This window comes from Amphiura filiformis, chromosome 11, assembly GCF_039555335.1.
Source record: "Amphiura filiformis chromosome 11, Afil_fr2py, whole genome shotgun sequence".
In the NCBI taxonomy this organism is placed as follows: domain Eukaryota; kingdom Metazoa; phylum Echinodermata; class Ophiuroidea; order Amphilepidida; family Amphiuridae; genus Amphiura; species Amphiura filiformis.
In genome coordinates, this window is record NC_092638.1 from 26198704 (window position 1) to 26213765 (window position 15062).

Consider the following 15062-nt stretch of genomic DNA (forward strand, 5'->3'; position numbering starts at 1 on the left):
TGCCCAAATTGGGTGCTTTTACCAACATGTTTCTCAAAATACACAATGATACTGGGCGCTTTTGTCTGTGGTGAAAACCCACCCATCTGCATACCAATATTGGAGAAAAAAGCACCCCAAAAGGTAAGCACATGCATCTATATACCATGTTAATGGCAGACTCCCACCGTGGATGTTACAATTTATTAACCCTCAACATCATCACAAACGACACTAAAATGATATAATATGATTCAAATTGCAATTCTTCATTACAGACACATGATCAGTGATAACACAACTACGTCATGTTATTTGGTCGTTCACTAAATAGGCCCAATACTGAAATGTGAATTAGAATTTTATTAAGGGATGGTGTATGAACGTTTGGACAGTATTTATTGTGGGACATTAAAGAACATCAGACATATCGAATTTGCATTCTGAATAAGAAGAATGTTCATCTGATATCAAATAATTTTGATCAAACAAAAAATACTGTCGAAACGCTCAAAACGCTCATTCCAGATCCCTTAGAGTAGACTAATCCCAAATCTAGATATCATGTTTAAAACTGGCAGACCGCGGGGTTCTTGTATGTAATTGAGTTTCTTTTTGTGTTAAAAAGTTGCTAACATCATCAGAAAAGGTCAGTTATCCATCGAGCCATTATCCTTGTTATTCGCAAGGGATGCGTATTCCGTTTGCGAACTCTATTCCACATTTCTCCCAGTTTGTAAAGAAACGTTTTTGACGTTGAAACTGCCGGTTGATAAAGTTTTTCTGAAAAGGAATGATGGCTTATTAAGAAGTTCATGCAATGTCTGTTGACTCTGTTCGATGTATCAATATCATTAATAAAAATTAAATGCAATTTTGTATAATGCTTCAAATACATTTCATTATGTGCCTACTTAATTAAATTATTTATTTTATTGCTAATTCTTAAATTTTGTCTATACGTATATATGATTTTGAAAATATTGCAATTAAATGTGAAATCACGTGTGAATAAATGAATCGAATGAATAAATGACATAATTGTTTCCTGGATGAAACATGATTATAAGCCATCACAAAAGCTTAAAATGATCCTTCACACAGGTAAACGATGCAATTTCAGCCAGTGTATTTAAAACTTATGCGATTTGGTCTCCCATCAGTCTATTTATAGAACAAGGTGTGGCTGTTTGTACACTGCAGCACGGTACGCGGTAGGATACATATCTCTTTTCACGTGAACTTTTAAACGATTTTGTCGCCTATTTTACCGGCAAAGGGCCTCATAAAACTGACTCCACTGCAGAAGATCGCAGAATATCGCAGCTAAATTTGGTACCATCACAAAGATTAATCTTTTCTGCAGGTGACTGTATAAGTTTTAAGGCGGAAATCAACGGAAATCTAAACTTTCGGGATCAAATTTGATAAAACGTAATTTTTCCTTAGTTTTGGGGACGTTTAAGCAAAAATATTTATTGACTGACGGTTTTTATATTCTTCATATCCCAGTGTTATGTTCTAAAAATAGTTTCTCAGGTATCTGTGAAAGCACAGATGCATCAAAATTGTCTTTAAAAAGTTATATAGTTGTACCCCCCAAAGCATGATATTTCTAATGAGAAGCAGATTGTTGCGATTTTGCATGTTTATTATAAAAAATATCACCTTTAAGAATAAACTAAGGGTGAAATATTTTCAGAAAATATTTATATGTTCATCCTCCTGCCAAATCGCATGAAAAAAGTTTGAACATTGATAGTCACCTATCTAGGGTTTTGGCACACTTTGACTTTGACCTGGCCCACTGTGGGGCGGGGCCCAAATAGGCATTGCCAGGGGGGCAATTGCCTCCCCTGCCCCCCCCCCCCGGCAGCTACGCCACTGGGTGATTGTATGGACAATCCCCCTGGCAAAATATCTAGTTCTAGTAGAACGCAAAATGCATTGCTATCTACAACAGATAGCAAAATAAATTCTATTTTACATTACTAGTAGAAGGCAAAATGCATTGCTACCTACAGTAGATAGCAAAATAAATTGCATTTTACATTACTAGTAGAAGGCAAAATGCATTGTTATCTACAGTAGATAGCAAAATACATTGCATTTTACATTACTAGTAGAAGGCAAAATGCATTGTTATCTACAGTATAGATAGCAAAATAAATTGCATTCTACAATACTAGAGGGTAAAATGCATTGCTATCTGCAGTAGATAGCAAAATAAATTGCATTAGACAGTACTAGTAGAAGGCAAAATGCATTGCTACCTACAGTAGATAGCAAAATACATTGCATTTTACATTACTAGTAGAAGGCAAAATGCATTGTTATCTACAGTATAGATAGCAAAATAAATTGCATTCTACAATACTAGAGGGTAAAATGCATTGCTATCTGCAGTAGATAGCAAAATAAATTGCATTAGACAGTACTAGTAGAAGGCAAAATGCATTGCTACCTACAGTAGATAGCAAAATACATTGCATTTTACATTACTAGTAGAAGGCAAAATGCATTGTTATCTACAGTATAGATAGCAAAATAAATTGCATTCTACAATACTAGAGGGTAAAATGCATTGCTATCTGCAGTAGATAGCAAAATAAATTGCATTAGACAGTACTAGTAGAAGGCAAAATGCATTGCTACCTACAGTAGATAGCAAAATACATTGCATTTTGATTTTACATTACTAGTAGAAGGCAAAATGCATTGTTATCTACAGTATAGATAGCAAAATAAATTGCATTCTACAATACTAGAGGGTAAAATGCATTGCTATCTGCAGTAGATAGCAAACTAAATTGCATTAGACAGTACTAGTAGAAGGCAAAATGCATTGCTACCTACAGTAGATAGCAAAATACATTGCATTTTACATTGCTAGTAGAAGGCAAAATGCATTGTTATCTACAGTATAGATAGCAAAATAAATTGCATTCTACAATACTAGAGGGTAAAATGCATTGCTATCTGCAGTAGATAGCAAAATAAATTGCATTTTACATTACTAGTAGAAGGCAAAATGCATTGTTATCTACAGTAGATAGCAAAATAAATTGCATTCTACAATACTAGAGGGTAAAATGCATTGCTATCTGCAGTAGATAGCAAAATAAATTGCATTTACATTACCAGTAGAAGGCAAAATGCATTGTTATCTACAGTAGATAGCAACATTAATTGCATTCTACAGTACTAGTAGAAGGCAAAATACATTGTTATCTATAGTAGATAGCAAAATAAATTGCATTAGACAGTACTAGTAGAAGGTAAAATACATTGCTATCTACAGTAGATAGCAAAATAAATTGCATTTTACATTACTAGTAGAAGGCAAAATGCAATGTTATCTATAGTAGATAGCAAAATAAATTGCATTCGACAGTACTAGTATAACGCAAAATGCATTGCTATCTACAGTAGATAGCAAAATAAATTGCATTAGACAGTACTAGTAGAAGGTAAAATACATTGCTATCTACAGTAGATAGCAAAATAAATTGCATTTTACATTACTAGTAGAAGGCAAAATGCATTGTTATCTACAGTAGATAGCAAAATAAATTGCATTCTACAGTACTAGTATAACGCAAAATGCATTGCTATCTACAGTAGATAGCAAAATAAATTGCATTAGACAGTACTAGTAGAAGGTAAAATACATTGCTATCTACAGTAGATAGCAAAATAAATTGCATTTTACATTACTAGTAGAAGGCAAAATGCAATGTTATCTACAGTAGATAGCAAAATAAATTGCATTCTACAGTACTAGTAGAAGGCAAAATACATTGTTATCTATAGTAGATAGCAAAATAAATTGCATTCGACAGTACTAGTAGAAGGTAGAATACATTGCTATCTACAGTAGATAGCAAAATAAATTGCATTTTACATTACTAGTAGAAGGCAAAATGCATTGTTATCTACAGTAGATAGCAAAATAAATTGCATTCTACAGTACTAGTAGAAGGCAAAATGCATTGCTATCTACAGTAGATAGCAAAATAAATTGCATTCGACAGTACTAGAAGGTAAAATGCATTGCTATCTGCAGTAGATAGCAAAATAAATTGCATTTAACATTACTAGTAGAAGGCAAAATGCATTGTTATCTACAGTATAGCAAAATACATTGCATTCTACAGTACTAGAGGGTAAAATGCATTGTTATCTGCAGTAGATAGCAAAATAAATTGCATCCTACAGTACTAGTAGAAGGCAAAATGCATTGTTATCTACAGTATAGCAAAATACATTGCATTCTACAGTACTAGAGGGTAAAATGCATTGTTATCTGCAGTAGATAGCAAAATAAATTGCATTCTACAGTACTAGTAGAACGCAAAATGCATTGCTATCTACCCGAGATAGCAAAATAAATTGCATTCGACAGTACTAGTAGAAGGCAAAATACATTGTTATCTATAGTAGATAGCAAAATAAATTGCATTCGACAGTACTAGTAGAAGGCAAAATGCATTGCTATCTACAGTAGATAGCAAAATACATTGCATTCGACAGTACTAGAGGGTAAAATGCATTGTTATCTACAGTAGATAGCAAAATAAATTGCATTTAACATTATTAGTAGAAGGCAAAATGCATTGCTATCTACAGTAGATAGCAAAATAAATTGCATTTTACATTACTAGTAGAAGGCAAAATGCATTGCTATCTACAGTAGATAGCAAAATAAATTGCATTCTACAGTACTAGAGGGTAAAATGCATTGTTAACTGCAGTAGATAGCAAAATAAATTGCATTTAACATTACTAGTAGAAGGCAAAATGCATTGTTATCTACAGTATAGCAAAATACATTGCATTCTACAGTACTAGAGGGTAAAATGCATTGATATCTGCAGCTGATAGCAAAATAAATATTGCATTCGACAGTATTTGTAGAAGGCACAATACATTGCTATCTACAGTAGATAGCAAAATAAATTGCATTCGACAGTACTAGTAGAACGCAAAATGCATTGTTATCTACAGTATAGCAAAATAAATTGCATTTTACATTACTAGTAGAAGGCAAATTGCATTGCTATTTACAATAGATAGCAAAATAAATTGCATTCGACAGTACTAGAAGGTAAAATGCATTGCTATCTGCAGTAGATAGCAAAATAAATTGCATTCTACAGTACTAGAGGGTAAAATGCATTGCTATCTGCAGTAGATAGCAAAATAAATTGCATAGAACGCAAAATGCATTGCTATCTACCCGAAATAAATTGCATTCGACAGTACTAGTAGAAGGCAAAATACATTGTTATCTATAGTAGATAGCAAAATAAATATTGCATTCGACAGTACTAGTAGAAGGCAAAATGCATTGCTATCTACAGTAGATAGCAAAATAAATTGCATTCTACAGTACTAGAGGGTAAAATGCATTGTTAACTACAGTAGATAGCAAAATAAATTGCATTTAACATTACTAGTAGAAGGCAAAATGCATTGTTATCTACAGTATAGCAAAATACATTGCATTCTACAGTACTAGAGGGTAAAATGCATTGTTATCTGCAGCTGATAGCAAAATAAATATTGCATTCGACAGTATTTGTAGAAGGCACAATGCATTGCTATCTACAGTAGATAGCAAAATAAATTGCATTCGACAGTACTAGTAGAACGCAAAATGCATTGTTATCTACAGTATAGCAAAATAAATTGCATTTTACATTACTAGTAGAAGGCAAAGTGCATTGCTATTTACAGTAGATAGCAAAATAAATTGCATTCGACAGTACTAGAAGGTAAAATGCATTGCTATCTGCAGTAGATAGCAAAATAAATTGCATTCTACAGTACTAGAGGGTAAAATGCATTGCTATCTGCAGTAGATAGCAAAATGCATTGCTATCTACCCGAAATAAATTGCATTCGACAGTACTAGTAGAAGGCAAAATGCATTGTTATCTACAGTAGATAGCAAAATAAATTGCATTCGACAGTACTAGTAGAAGGCAAAATGCATTGCTATCTACAGTATAGCAAAATACATTGCATTCTACAGTACTAAGGTAAAATGCATTGTTATCTGCAGTAGATAGCAAAATAAATTGCATTCTACAGTACTAGTAGAACGCAAAATGCATTGCTATCTACCCGAGATAGCAAAATAAATTGCAGTCGACAGTATCTGCAGTAGATAGCAAAATAAATTGCATTCGACAGTACTAGTAGAAGGCAAATTGCATTGCTATCTGCAGTAGATAGCAAAATAAATTGCATTTAACATTACTAGTAGAAGGCAAAATGCATTGTTATCTACAGTATAGCAAAATACATTGCATTCTACAGTACTAGAGGGTAAAATGCATTGTTATCTGCAGTAGATAGCAAAATAAATTGCATTCTACAGTACTAGTAGAACGCAAAATGCATTGCTATCTACCCGAGATAGCAAAATAAATTGCATTCGACAGTACTAGTAGAATGCAAAATGCATTGCTATCTGCAGTAGATAGCAAAATAAATTGCATTCGACAGTACTAGAGGGTAAAATGCATTGTTATCTACAGTAGATAGCAAAATAAATTGCATTCTACAGTACTAGAGGGTAAAATGCATTGTTATCTGCAGTAGATAGCAAAATACATTGCATTCGACAGTACTAGAGGATAAAATGCATTGTTATCTACAGTAGATAGCAAAATAAATTGCATTCTACAGTACTAGAGGGTAAAATGCATTGTTATCTGCAGTAGATAGCAAAATAAATATTGCATTCGACAGTATTTGTAGAAGGCAAATTGCATTGCTATCTACAGTAGATAGCAAAATAAATTGCATTCGACAGTACTAGTAGAACGCAAAATGCATTGTTATCTATCTACAGTATAGCAAAATAAATTGCATTTTACATTACTAGTAGAAGGCAAAATGCATTGCTATCTACAGTAGATAGCAAAATAAATTGCATTCTACAGTACTAGAGGGTAAAATGCATTGTTATCTGCAGTAGATAGCAAAATAAATATTGCATTCGACAGTATTTGTAGAAGGCAAAATGCATTGCTATCTACAGTAGATAGCAAAATAAATTGCATTCGACAGTACTAGTAGAACGCAAAATGCATTGTTATCTATCTACAGTATAGCAAAATAAATTGCATTTTACATTACTAGTAGAAGGCAAAATGCATTGCTACCTACAGTAGATAGCAAAATAAATTGTATTCTACAGTACTAGAGGGTAAAATGCATTGTTATCTGCAGTAGATAGCAAAATAAATATTGCATTCGACAGTATTTGTAGAAGGCAAAATGCATTACTATCTACAGTAGATAGCAAAATAAATTGCATTCGACAGTACTAGAGGGTAAAATGCATTGTTATCTGCAGTAGATAGCAAAATAAATATTGCATTCGACAGTATTTGTAGAAGGCAAAATGCATTGCTATCTACAGTAGATAGCAAAATACATTGCATTCGACAGTACTAGAGGGTAAAATGCATTGTTATCTACAGTAGATAGCAAAATAAATATTGCATTCGACAGTATTTGTAGAAGGCAAAATGCATTGCTATCTACAGTAGATAGCAAAATAAATTGCATTCGACAGTACTAGTAGAACGCAAAATGCATTGTTATCTATCTACAGTATAGCAAAATAAATTGCATTTTACATTACTAGTAGAAGGCAAAATGCATTGCTATCTACAGTAGATAGCAAAATAAATTGCATTCTACAGTACTAGAGGGTAAAATGCATTGCTATCTGCAGTAGATAGCAAAATAAATTGCATAGAACGCAAAATGCATTGCTTTCTACCCGAGATAGCAAAATAAATTGCATTCGACAGTACTAGTAGAAGGCAAAATACATTGTTATCTATAGTAGATAGCAAAATAAATTGCATTAGACAGTACTAGTAGAAGGCAAAATGCATTGCTATCTACAGTAGATAGCAAAATAAATTGCATTCGACAGTACTAGAAGGCAAAATGCATTGTTATCTACAGTAGATAGCAAAATAAATTGCATTCTACAGTACTAGAGGGTAAAATGCATTGTTATCTGCAGTAGATAGCAAAATAAATTGCATTAGACAGTACTAGTAGACGGCAAAATGCATTGCTATCTACAGTAGATAGCAAAATAAATTGCATTCTACAGTACTAGAGGGTAAAATGCATTGCTATCTGCAGTAGATAGCAAAATAAATTGCATAGAACGCAAAATGCATTGCTTTCTACCCGAGATAGCAAAATAAATTGCATTCGACAGTACTAGTAGAAGGCAAAATACATTGTTATCTATAGTAGATAGCAAAATAAATTGCATTAGACAGTACTAGTAGAAGGCAAAATGCATTGCTATCTACAGTAGATAGCAAAATAAATTGCATTCGACAGTACTAGAAGGCAAAATGCATTGTTATCTACAGTAGATAGCAAAATAAATTGCATTCTACAGTACTAGAGGGTAAAATGCATTATCTGCAGTAGATAGCAAAAAAAATTGCATTTAACATTACTTGTAGAAGGCAAAATGCATTGTTATCTACAGTATAGCAAAATACATTGCATTCTACAATACTAGAGGGTAAAATGCATTGTTATCTGCAGTAGATAGCAAAATAAATATTGCATTCGACAGTATTTGTAGAAGGCAAAATGCATTGCTATCTACAGTAGATAGCAAAATAAATTGCATTCGACAGTACTAGTAGAACGCAAAATGCATTGTTATCTACAGTATAGCAAAATAAATTGCATTTTACAGTACTAGTAGAAGGCAAAATGCATTGCTATTTACAGTAGATAGCAAAATAAATTGCATTCGACAGTACTAGAAGGTAAAATGCATTGCTATCTGCAGTAGATAGCAAAATAAATTGCATAGAACGCAAAATGCATTGCTATCTACCCGAGATAGCAAAATAAATTGCATTCGACAGTACTAGTAGAAGGCAAAATACATTGGTATCTATAGTAGATAGCAAAATAAATTGCATTTTACATTACTAGTAGAAGGCAAAATGCATTGTTATCTACAGTATAGCAAAATAAATTGCATTCTACAGTACTAAGGTAAAATGCACTGCTATCTGCAGTAGATAGCAAAATAAATTGCATTCGACAGTACTAGTAGAAGGCAAAATGCATTGTTATCTATAGTATAGCAAAATACATTGCATTCTACAGTACTAGTAGAAGGCCAAATGCATTGCTATCTACAAGATATAGGAAAATAAATTGCATTTTACAGTACTAGTAGAAGGCAAAATGCATTGCTATCTGCAGTAGATAGCAAAATAAATTGCATTCTACAGTACTAGTAGAAGGCCAAATGCATTGCTATCTACAGTAGATAGCAAAATAAATTGCATTCTGCAGTACTAGTAAAGGCCAAATGCCAAATGCATTGCTATCTACAGTAGATAGCAAAATAAATTGCATTCTACAGTACAAGTAAACACAAAATGCATTGCTATCTACAGTAGATAGCAAAATAAATTGCATTCTACAGTACTAGTAGAAGGCCAAATGCATTGCTATCTACAGTAGATAGCAAAATAAATTGCATTCTATAGTACTAGTACAAGGCAAAATGGCATTGCTATCTGCGGGAGATAGCAAAATAAATCGCATTTTACAGTACCAGTAGAAGGCAAAATGCATTGGAGAAAGCAAAATACATTGCAAATATACAAATATCTATTGTTATCTATAGCCTATCTTCAGAAGACATGACAGGAAAATAAAATAACTCTCAATGGTTTAAAACAAAACAAAGAACTTTCACATTTTAAAGACAAAATCAAGTAAGCAAACTCATTCAACGATTCCGATATCTTTATTTCATACAGATAGCAATATTATTGAAGTTATTAAGGGAGGTGTAATGAGCGAACCGTGGTTTGGATTCCAGAGGGAGGGTGTCTGTAAGAGGCACAGCCATCAGAAAATGAATAACTGAGATAGCGCACCAAATAAACTTACTGCAGTAATTTTCCAAGTCTTTAAAAAATAGGCATAGATGGGAATCGAACCCGGCAGCTTCCGGTTCTGAATCAACGGATAGTATCACTAAGTCAACTTCCTATCAGCACTAAAACCTGTGATATTAATTCTTGATAATGCTTAACGGAAAAAATCAATACTAATGTACGATGTCAATCAAAATCAAATAGAAGTCCCACAACTAAAGTAGCAATCGATAAATCTGCTCACTCAATCATCAAATAATTAATCGAAAGATAAATAAATAAATAAATAAATAAAAAAATAAATAAATAAATAAATAAATAAATAAATAAATAAATAAATAAATAAATAAATAAATAAATAAATAAATAAATAAATAAATCTATATAAATAAAAGGAAGTCGCTAAATCTTGCTCGAATAGACTCAGAGATGATTTCACTTTCAGCTCTGATTTATTCGTACATTGATCGGGTACATATTGCCATTAAACCATCTGAGGTTCATTTTTGCAAAACTATTCAATCACTAACTATTCAATCACTATGGAAATAACAAAAAAAATGGTCGGTTGCTAGGCCATTGAGGTCAATAACCTTACGGCTCAGGTCATGACCAAAAACGCGTCAAATGTACGCGCGCGATTAGTGGCGAGTCACGCACCCTGACACGTACTGCGTCTGGGTTTATAGGTCGCGCGCCGCAGAGGGTTGTCTGATGGTCTGAGGAGGGGGTGGTGTCCACTCAGAATTGAACACTTGATCAAAATAAAGGCCCAGGCCTAATTGAAGCCATTTCGGGGACCATTTTTGTTTTGTCATTGCTTTAAAGTGTACAGGTGTCCAAAACGAATGATTAAACAATACAGTTCCCTTTGTCAAAACCAGAGAAGATGTAAAGCCAAAACGGACACTTCTTTATACGCAGGGGGTATCAAGGGGGGGGGTTGAGTATTTAAAAAAAAAATCAAAATAAAGGCTCAATTGAAGCACCATTTTGACACTAATGTTGTTATCATCGTTTAAAACGTAAGTGTACAGCTGTCCGAAGCAGAAGCAAAAACGGACACTTCTTACGCAATATTGGCACACGACACGGGCACATGTCTGCGGGTAAAGATACTGCATGATAGAAAGGCGCATAAAGGGTCTATCCCTGAAGTTATACTAACCAAATGGTCAACCAATTCTTAGTATACCAGCTACAGTCAACATATAGACGAATCCAACGAGCCAAGTCATGGTCAGGATTTGGTCGGCCATCTTTGGGTAGCCGCTAGCACCAACCTGGTGTTTTGAGCGCCCCATTGTGCAAATAAAAGCCGCCTAACACCTAAAGAAGATGCAAGTAGGAGGGTTAATAGAATTATATACAATACAGATAATTCCGCAGGTAATCCCGTCACATCTATTCATACATAGTCCTTTTGTTCGCAAGTACATCCATTTGTAGCGTTTGATATGGTGTACGGTTAATCCGATTATTATGTCACTTCAACAGCGAATAGACCAACGCACTGAAGAGTCTATTGTTCTATTGTGTCCGATTTGAGCGCTGACATATTGGAAAATATTGCCAATCAATATTAATGAAGTCGTGCGATCGACACCTACAACTATTCAATTGGGCGACTTTATTGTTAGGTGCTTTTATTCAAACATTGGGCGTATCGAGCTGTATCGTATTATATTATTGCTGTATTATAGGCCTACAAGTATGATTTGCTTTGCTTTATTAATTGATTCAGAAATAGTATGGCTATATGCTTCTCGAGTTATCAGCAAATATATCACATTTGAGGTCCAGGGTAGACTCCTATATACGCGATGCTCATGTAAAATACTATGGTAGGCCTATACATAATAAAATACGATGTGGACCGCGGCTAATGTCCTTAAAAATACTACAGTAGGATCTTCAAATCCTTATATGTAGACCTTTTGGCAAAAAATGTAGACAATTACTTGTGTAGATTCTTATATCCGCCACACAGAGCGCACACTTTGCCTATACTGCTGAACTGTCCGTAGCGAAATGGCAGAGCAAAGCGTGTTCACTGAGTATAATCAAATGAGCGCCCAAACCAATTTGGGCGCTGCAATAGGTTTGTATTGTAGGTGAACCTCTGTTTTGTGTGCATGCGACAACTCACGCACACCCTTGGGATGGACTAGTACAAAAGGTACCTCTCGTTCGTATAGGCGCTTTTACGTGAGTTTCGTTTCATCACTTATAGACGAATCCAAATACACGCATTCCTACACCTGACTAGCAGCCTTTAGTTGGGTAGCCGTCGGCTACAATGCACTCAAAATGTGAAATGATTCGGCCTTGGCGGAAATTTTAAACTGCATTCCATCACCCGTTTTACACCTTCCGCGAAAACACAGGTAGACAAAAGAATAACACAATACAGTTCCCTTCGACAAAACACACAGCATGGTCTATTCGTTGTTGAAGTGACATAATAATCGGATTAACTATACGCGGTGCATTGATGTACTTGCGAACAAAAGGACTATGTATATGAATAGATGCGACGGGATTACCTGCGGAATTATCTCCATTATATATATTATTAGCTATTATTCTATTAACCCTCCTCGTCCTTGCATCTTCTCTAGGTGTTAGGCGGCTTTTATTTGCACAATCGGACGCTCAAAACACCAGGTTGGTGCTAGCGGCTACCCAAAGATATCCGACCAAATCCTGACCATGACTTGGCTACTTGGATTCGTCTATTGACAGTAGCCTGCCTATTATAGCGTTAATACGCTGGTCAGGTCAGTTACCGATTTAATGGCGGAAGCCCTTTGTCTCAAACAATAGGTACCTCTCGATGAATAGCGTGTCGGGAACTCCAATTGGCACAAAGGAACAATAAGCGTTACATAATCTATTTCTTCTCCTTCCTATATAAACTCCTTGGAATAGACCATGTAGAAGCTGTGTGTTTTGCCGAAGGGAACTATAGGGCCTATTGTGTTGTAAACTTTTGTCTACCTGTGTTTTCGCGGAAGGTGTAAAACGGGTGATGGAATGCAGTTTAAAATTTCCGCCAAGGCCGAATCATTTCACATTTTGGGTGCATTGTAGCCGACGGCTATCCAACTAAAGGCTGCTAGTCAGAGGTAGGAATGCGTGGATTTGGATTCGTCTATAGACGAATCCAACGAGCCAAGTCATGGTCAGGATTTGGTCGGACATCTTTGGGTAGCCGCTAGCACCAACCTGGTGTTTTGAGCGTCCAATTGTGCAAATAAAAGCCGCCTAACACCTACAGAAGATGCAAGGACGAGGTGGGTTAATAGAATAATATATATAATAGAGATAATTCCGCATACATAGCATAGTCCTTTTGTTCGCAAGTACATCAGTGCATAGATACCGCGTGTAGTTAATCCGATTATTATGTATAAGGTGTAAAACGGGTGATGGAATGCAGTTTAAAATTATCGCCAAGGCCGAATCATTTCGCATTTTGAGTGCATTGTAGCTGACGGCTACCCAACTAAAGGCTGCTAGTCAGGTGTAGGAATGCGTGAATTTAGATTCGTCTATAGAGGAATCCAAATTCACGCATTCCTACACCTGACTAGCAGCCTTTAGTTGGGTAGCCGCTCGGCTACAATGCACTCAAAATGTGAAATGATTCGGCCTTAACGGAATTTTTTAAACTGCATTCCATCACCCGTTTTACACCTTCCGCGAAAACACAGGTGGACAAAAGAATGATTAAACAATACAGTTCCCTTTGTCAAAACCAGAGAAGATGTAAAGAAAAGGAGATAGATCCAGCTATCCTCAAACAAAATATGTGTGTTGCCGCTCATTCAAAAGTAATCACGATATTTAGGTTTAAAGGTCCGTGACCCGATCGACAGCATCATCCCCCCGATTTTTCTCTTTTTTTTTCTAGGGTCTGTGGTTTTTGGTATCATTTAATAAATTATATTTTTCTCATTACCATCCTGAAATTTGACGATCCAATTTGATGTATTTTCGGAGAAATCAAGAAACAAACAGGCTATACTGGTAACCACCTTCGACATTCTGGGTAGGAAAAAATGATTCCGTGAATAAGAGCCGTTTTACTCCCATGCCAATTCGCACGAACGGAAATAAGTCCGAATCAATGAGGGCGCTATAATGATAAACGCTTAAAAATACATAAGGGATGAAATAAATACAAAACAAGACCTTATCTTGTTAAGTATGATATGAGGAATATGAAAAAAAATATGAGAAAAAATGTCCCCCACTATAAAATTAATTAATTAATTATTTAAAAATATTATAAAAATCCCATTTTTTCATTAAAACAGTTCCTAAAATAAAAGATAAGTGTAAAATGTACGTGATGATAATATACAAAATTAAAAGGAAATGTATCAGGGTCAAATTAAAATAAAAAGAATGAGATATTTTGTCACAAGAAAGATGAGCGTAGTGGTATGGCGAAGCACTCGACGGGAGTGTTGTTTCTGGATGCCGGACCACAATGCAATTCATGGTACCAACGTATTGGCTTACTAATTGTGCTAATTATTCACTTTTACGCTGAAAATGTTCTCGTTTTCTCACATAGATGCATAAAGGGACAATATTTGAAATTGTATGTAAGTTTGAAGACAATCCATATCCTAAACTGATAGGGTTACCCCCCCCCCCCTTTAACAATAAAATACAACAAAAGGGTTCGAACCCATGACGGGTGTGATACACAAGTTGCTGCTTACTAGTTTTAGGGAAATGTCAGTGGACCCATTCCATGTCAACTCCAGGGATGTGCACCGCACCACCTCTTCAATTTTTTTCTTTTTCTGTGTGGTGGTAGATATTGATGAGAAAGTAAAATTCCGAAAATTTGAGCTTCATACTCCATTTCGTTTTCCCGTGGCATCAATTTGAAATTTAGGGGGTCAGCGTAAAAATGTGTCGCAACGCGAAAGACAACGTTTGGAGGTCCATAAATGTATAAAGGGAACCATTTACAACTTGAAAAGTATATGTATTCTGGGGGTACTTATTTGTGTAGAATTCAAATATGGCATCAGAAAACTTGTAACTCCTTTACTTTAAAAGATATAGGGCCCTCAAAATGCAACTTCGTCCATCCAGGAC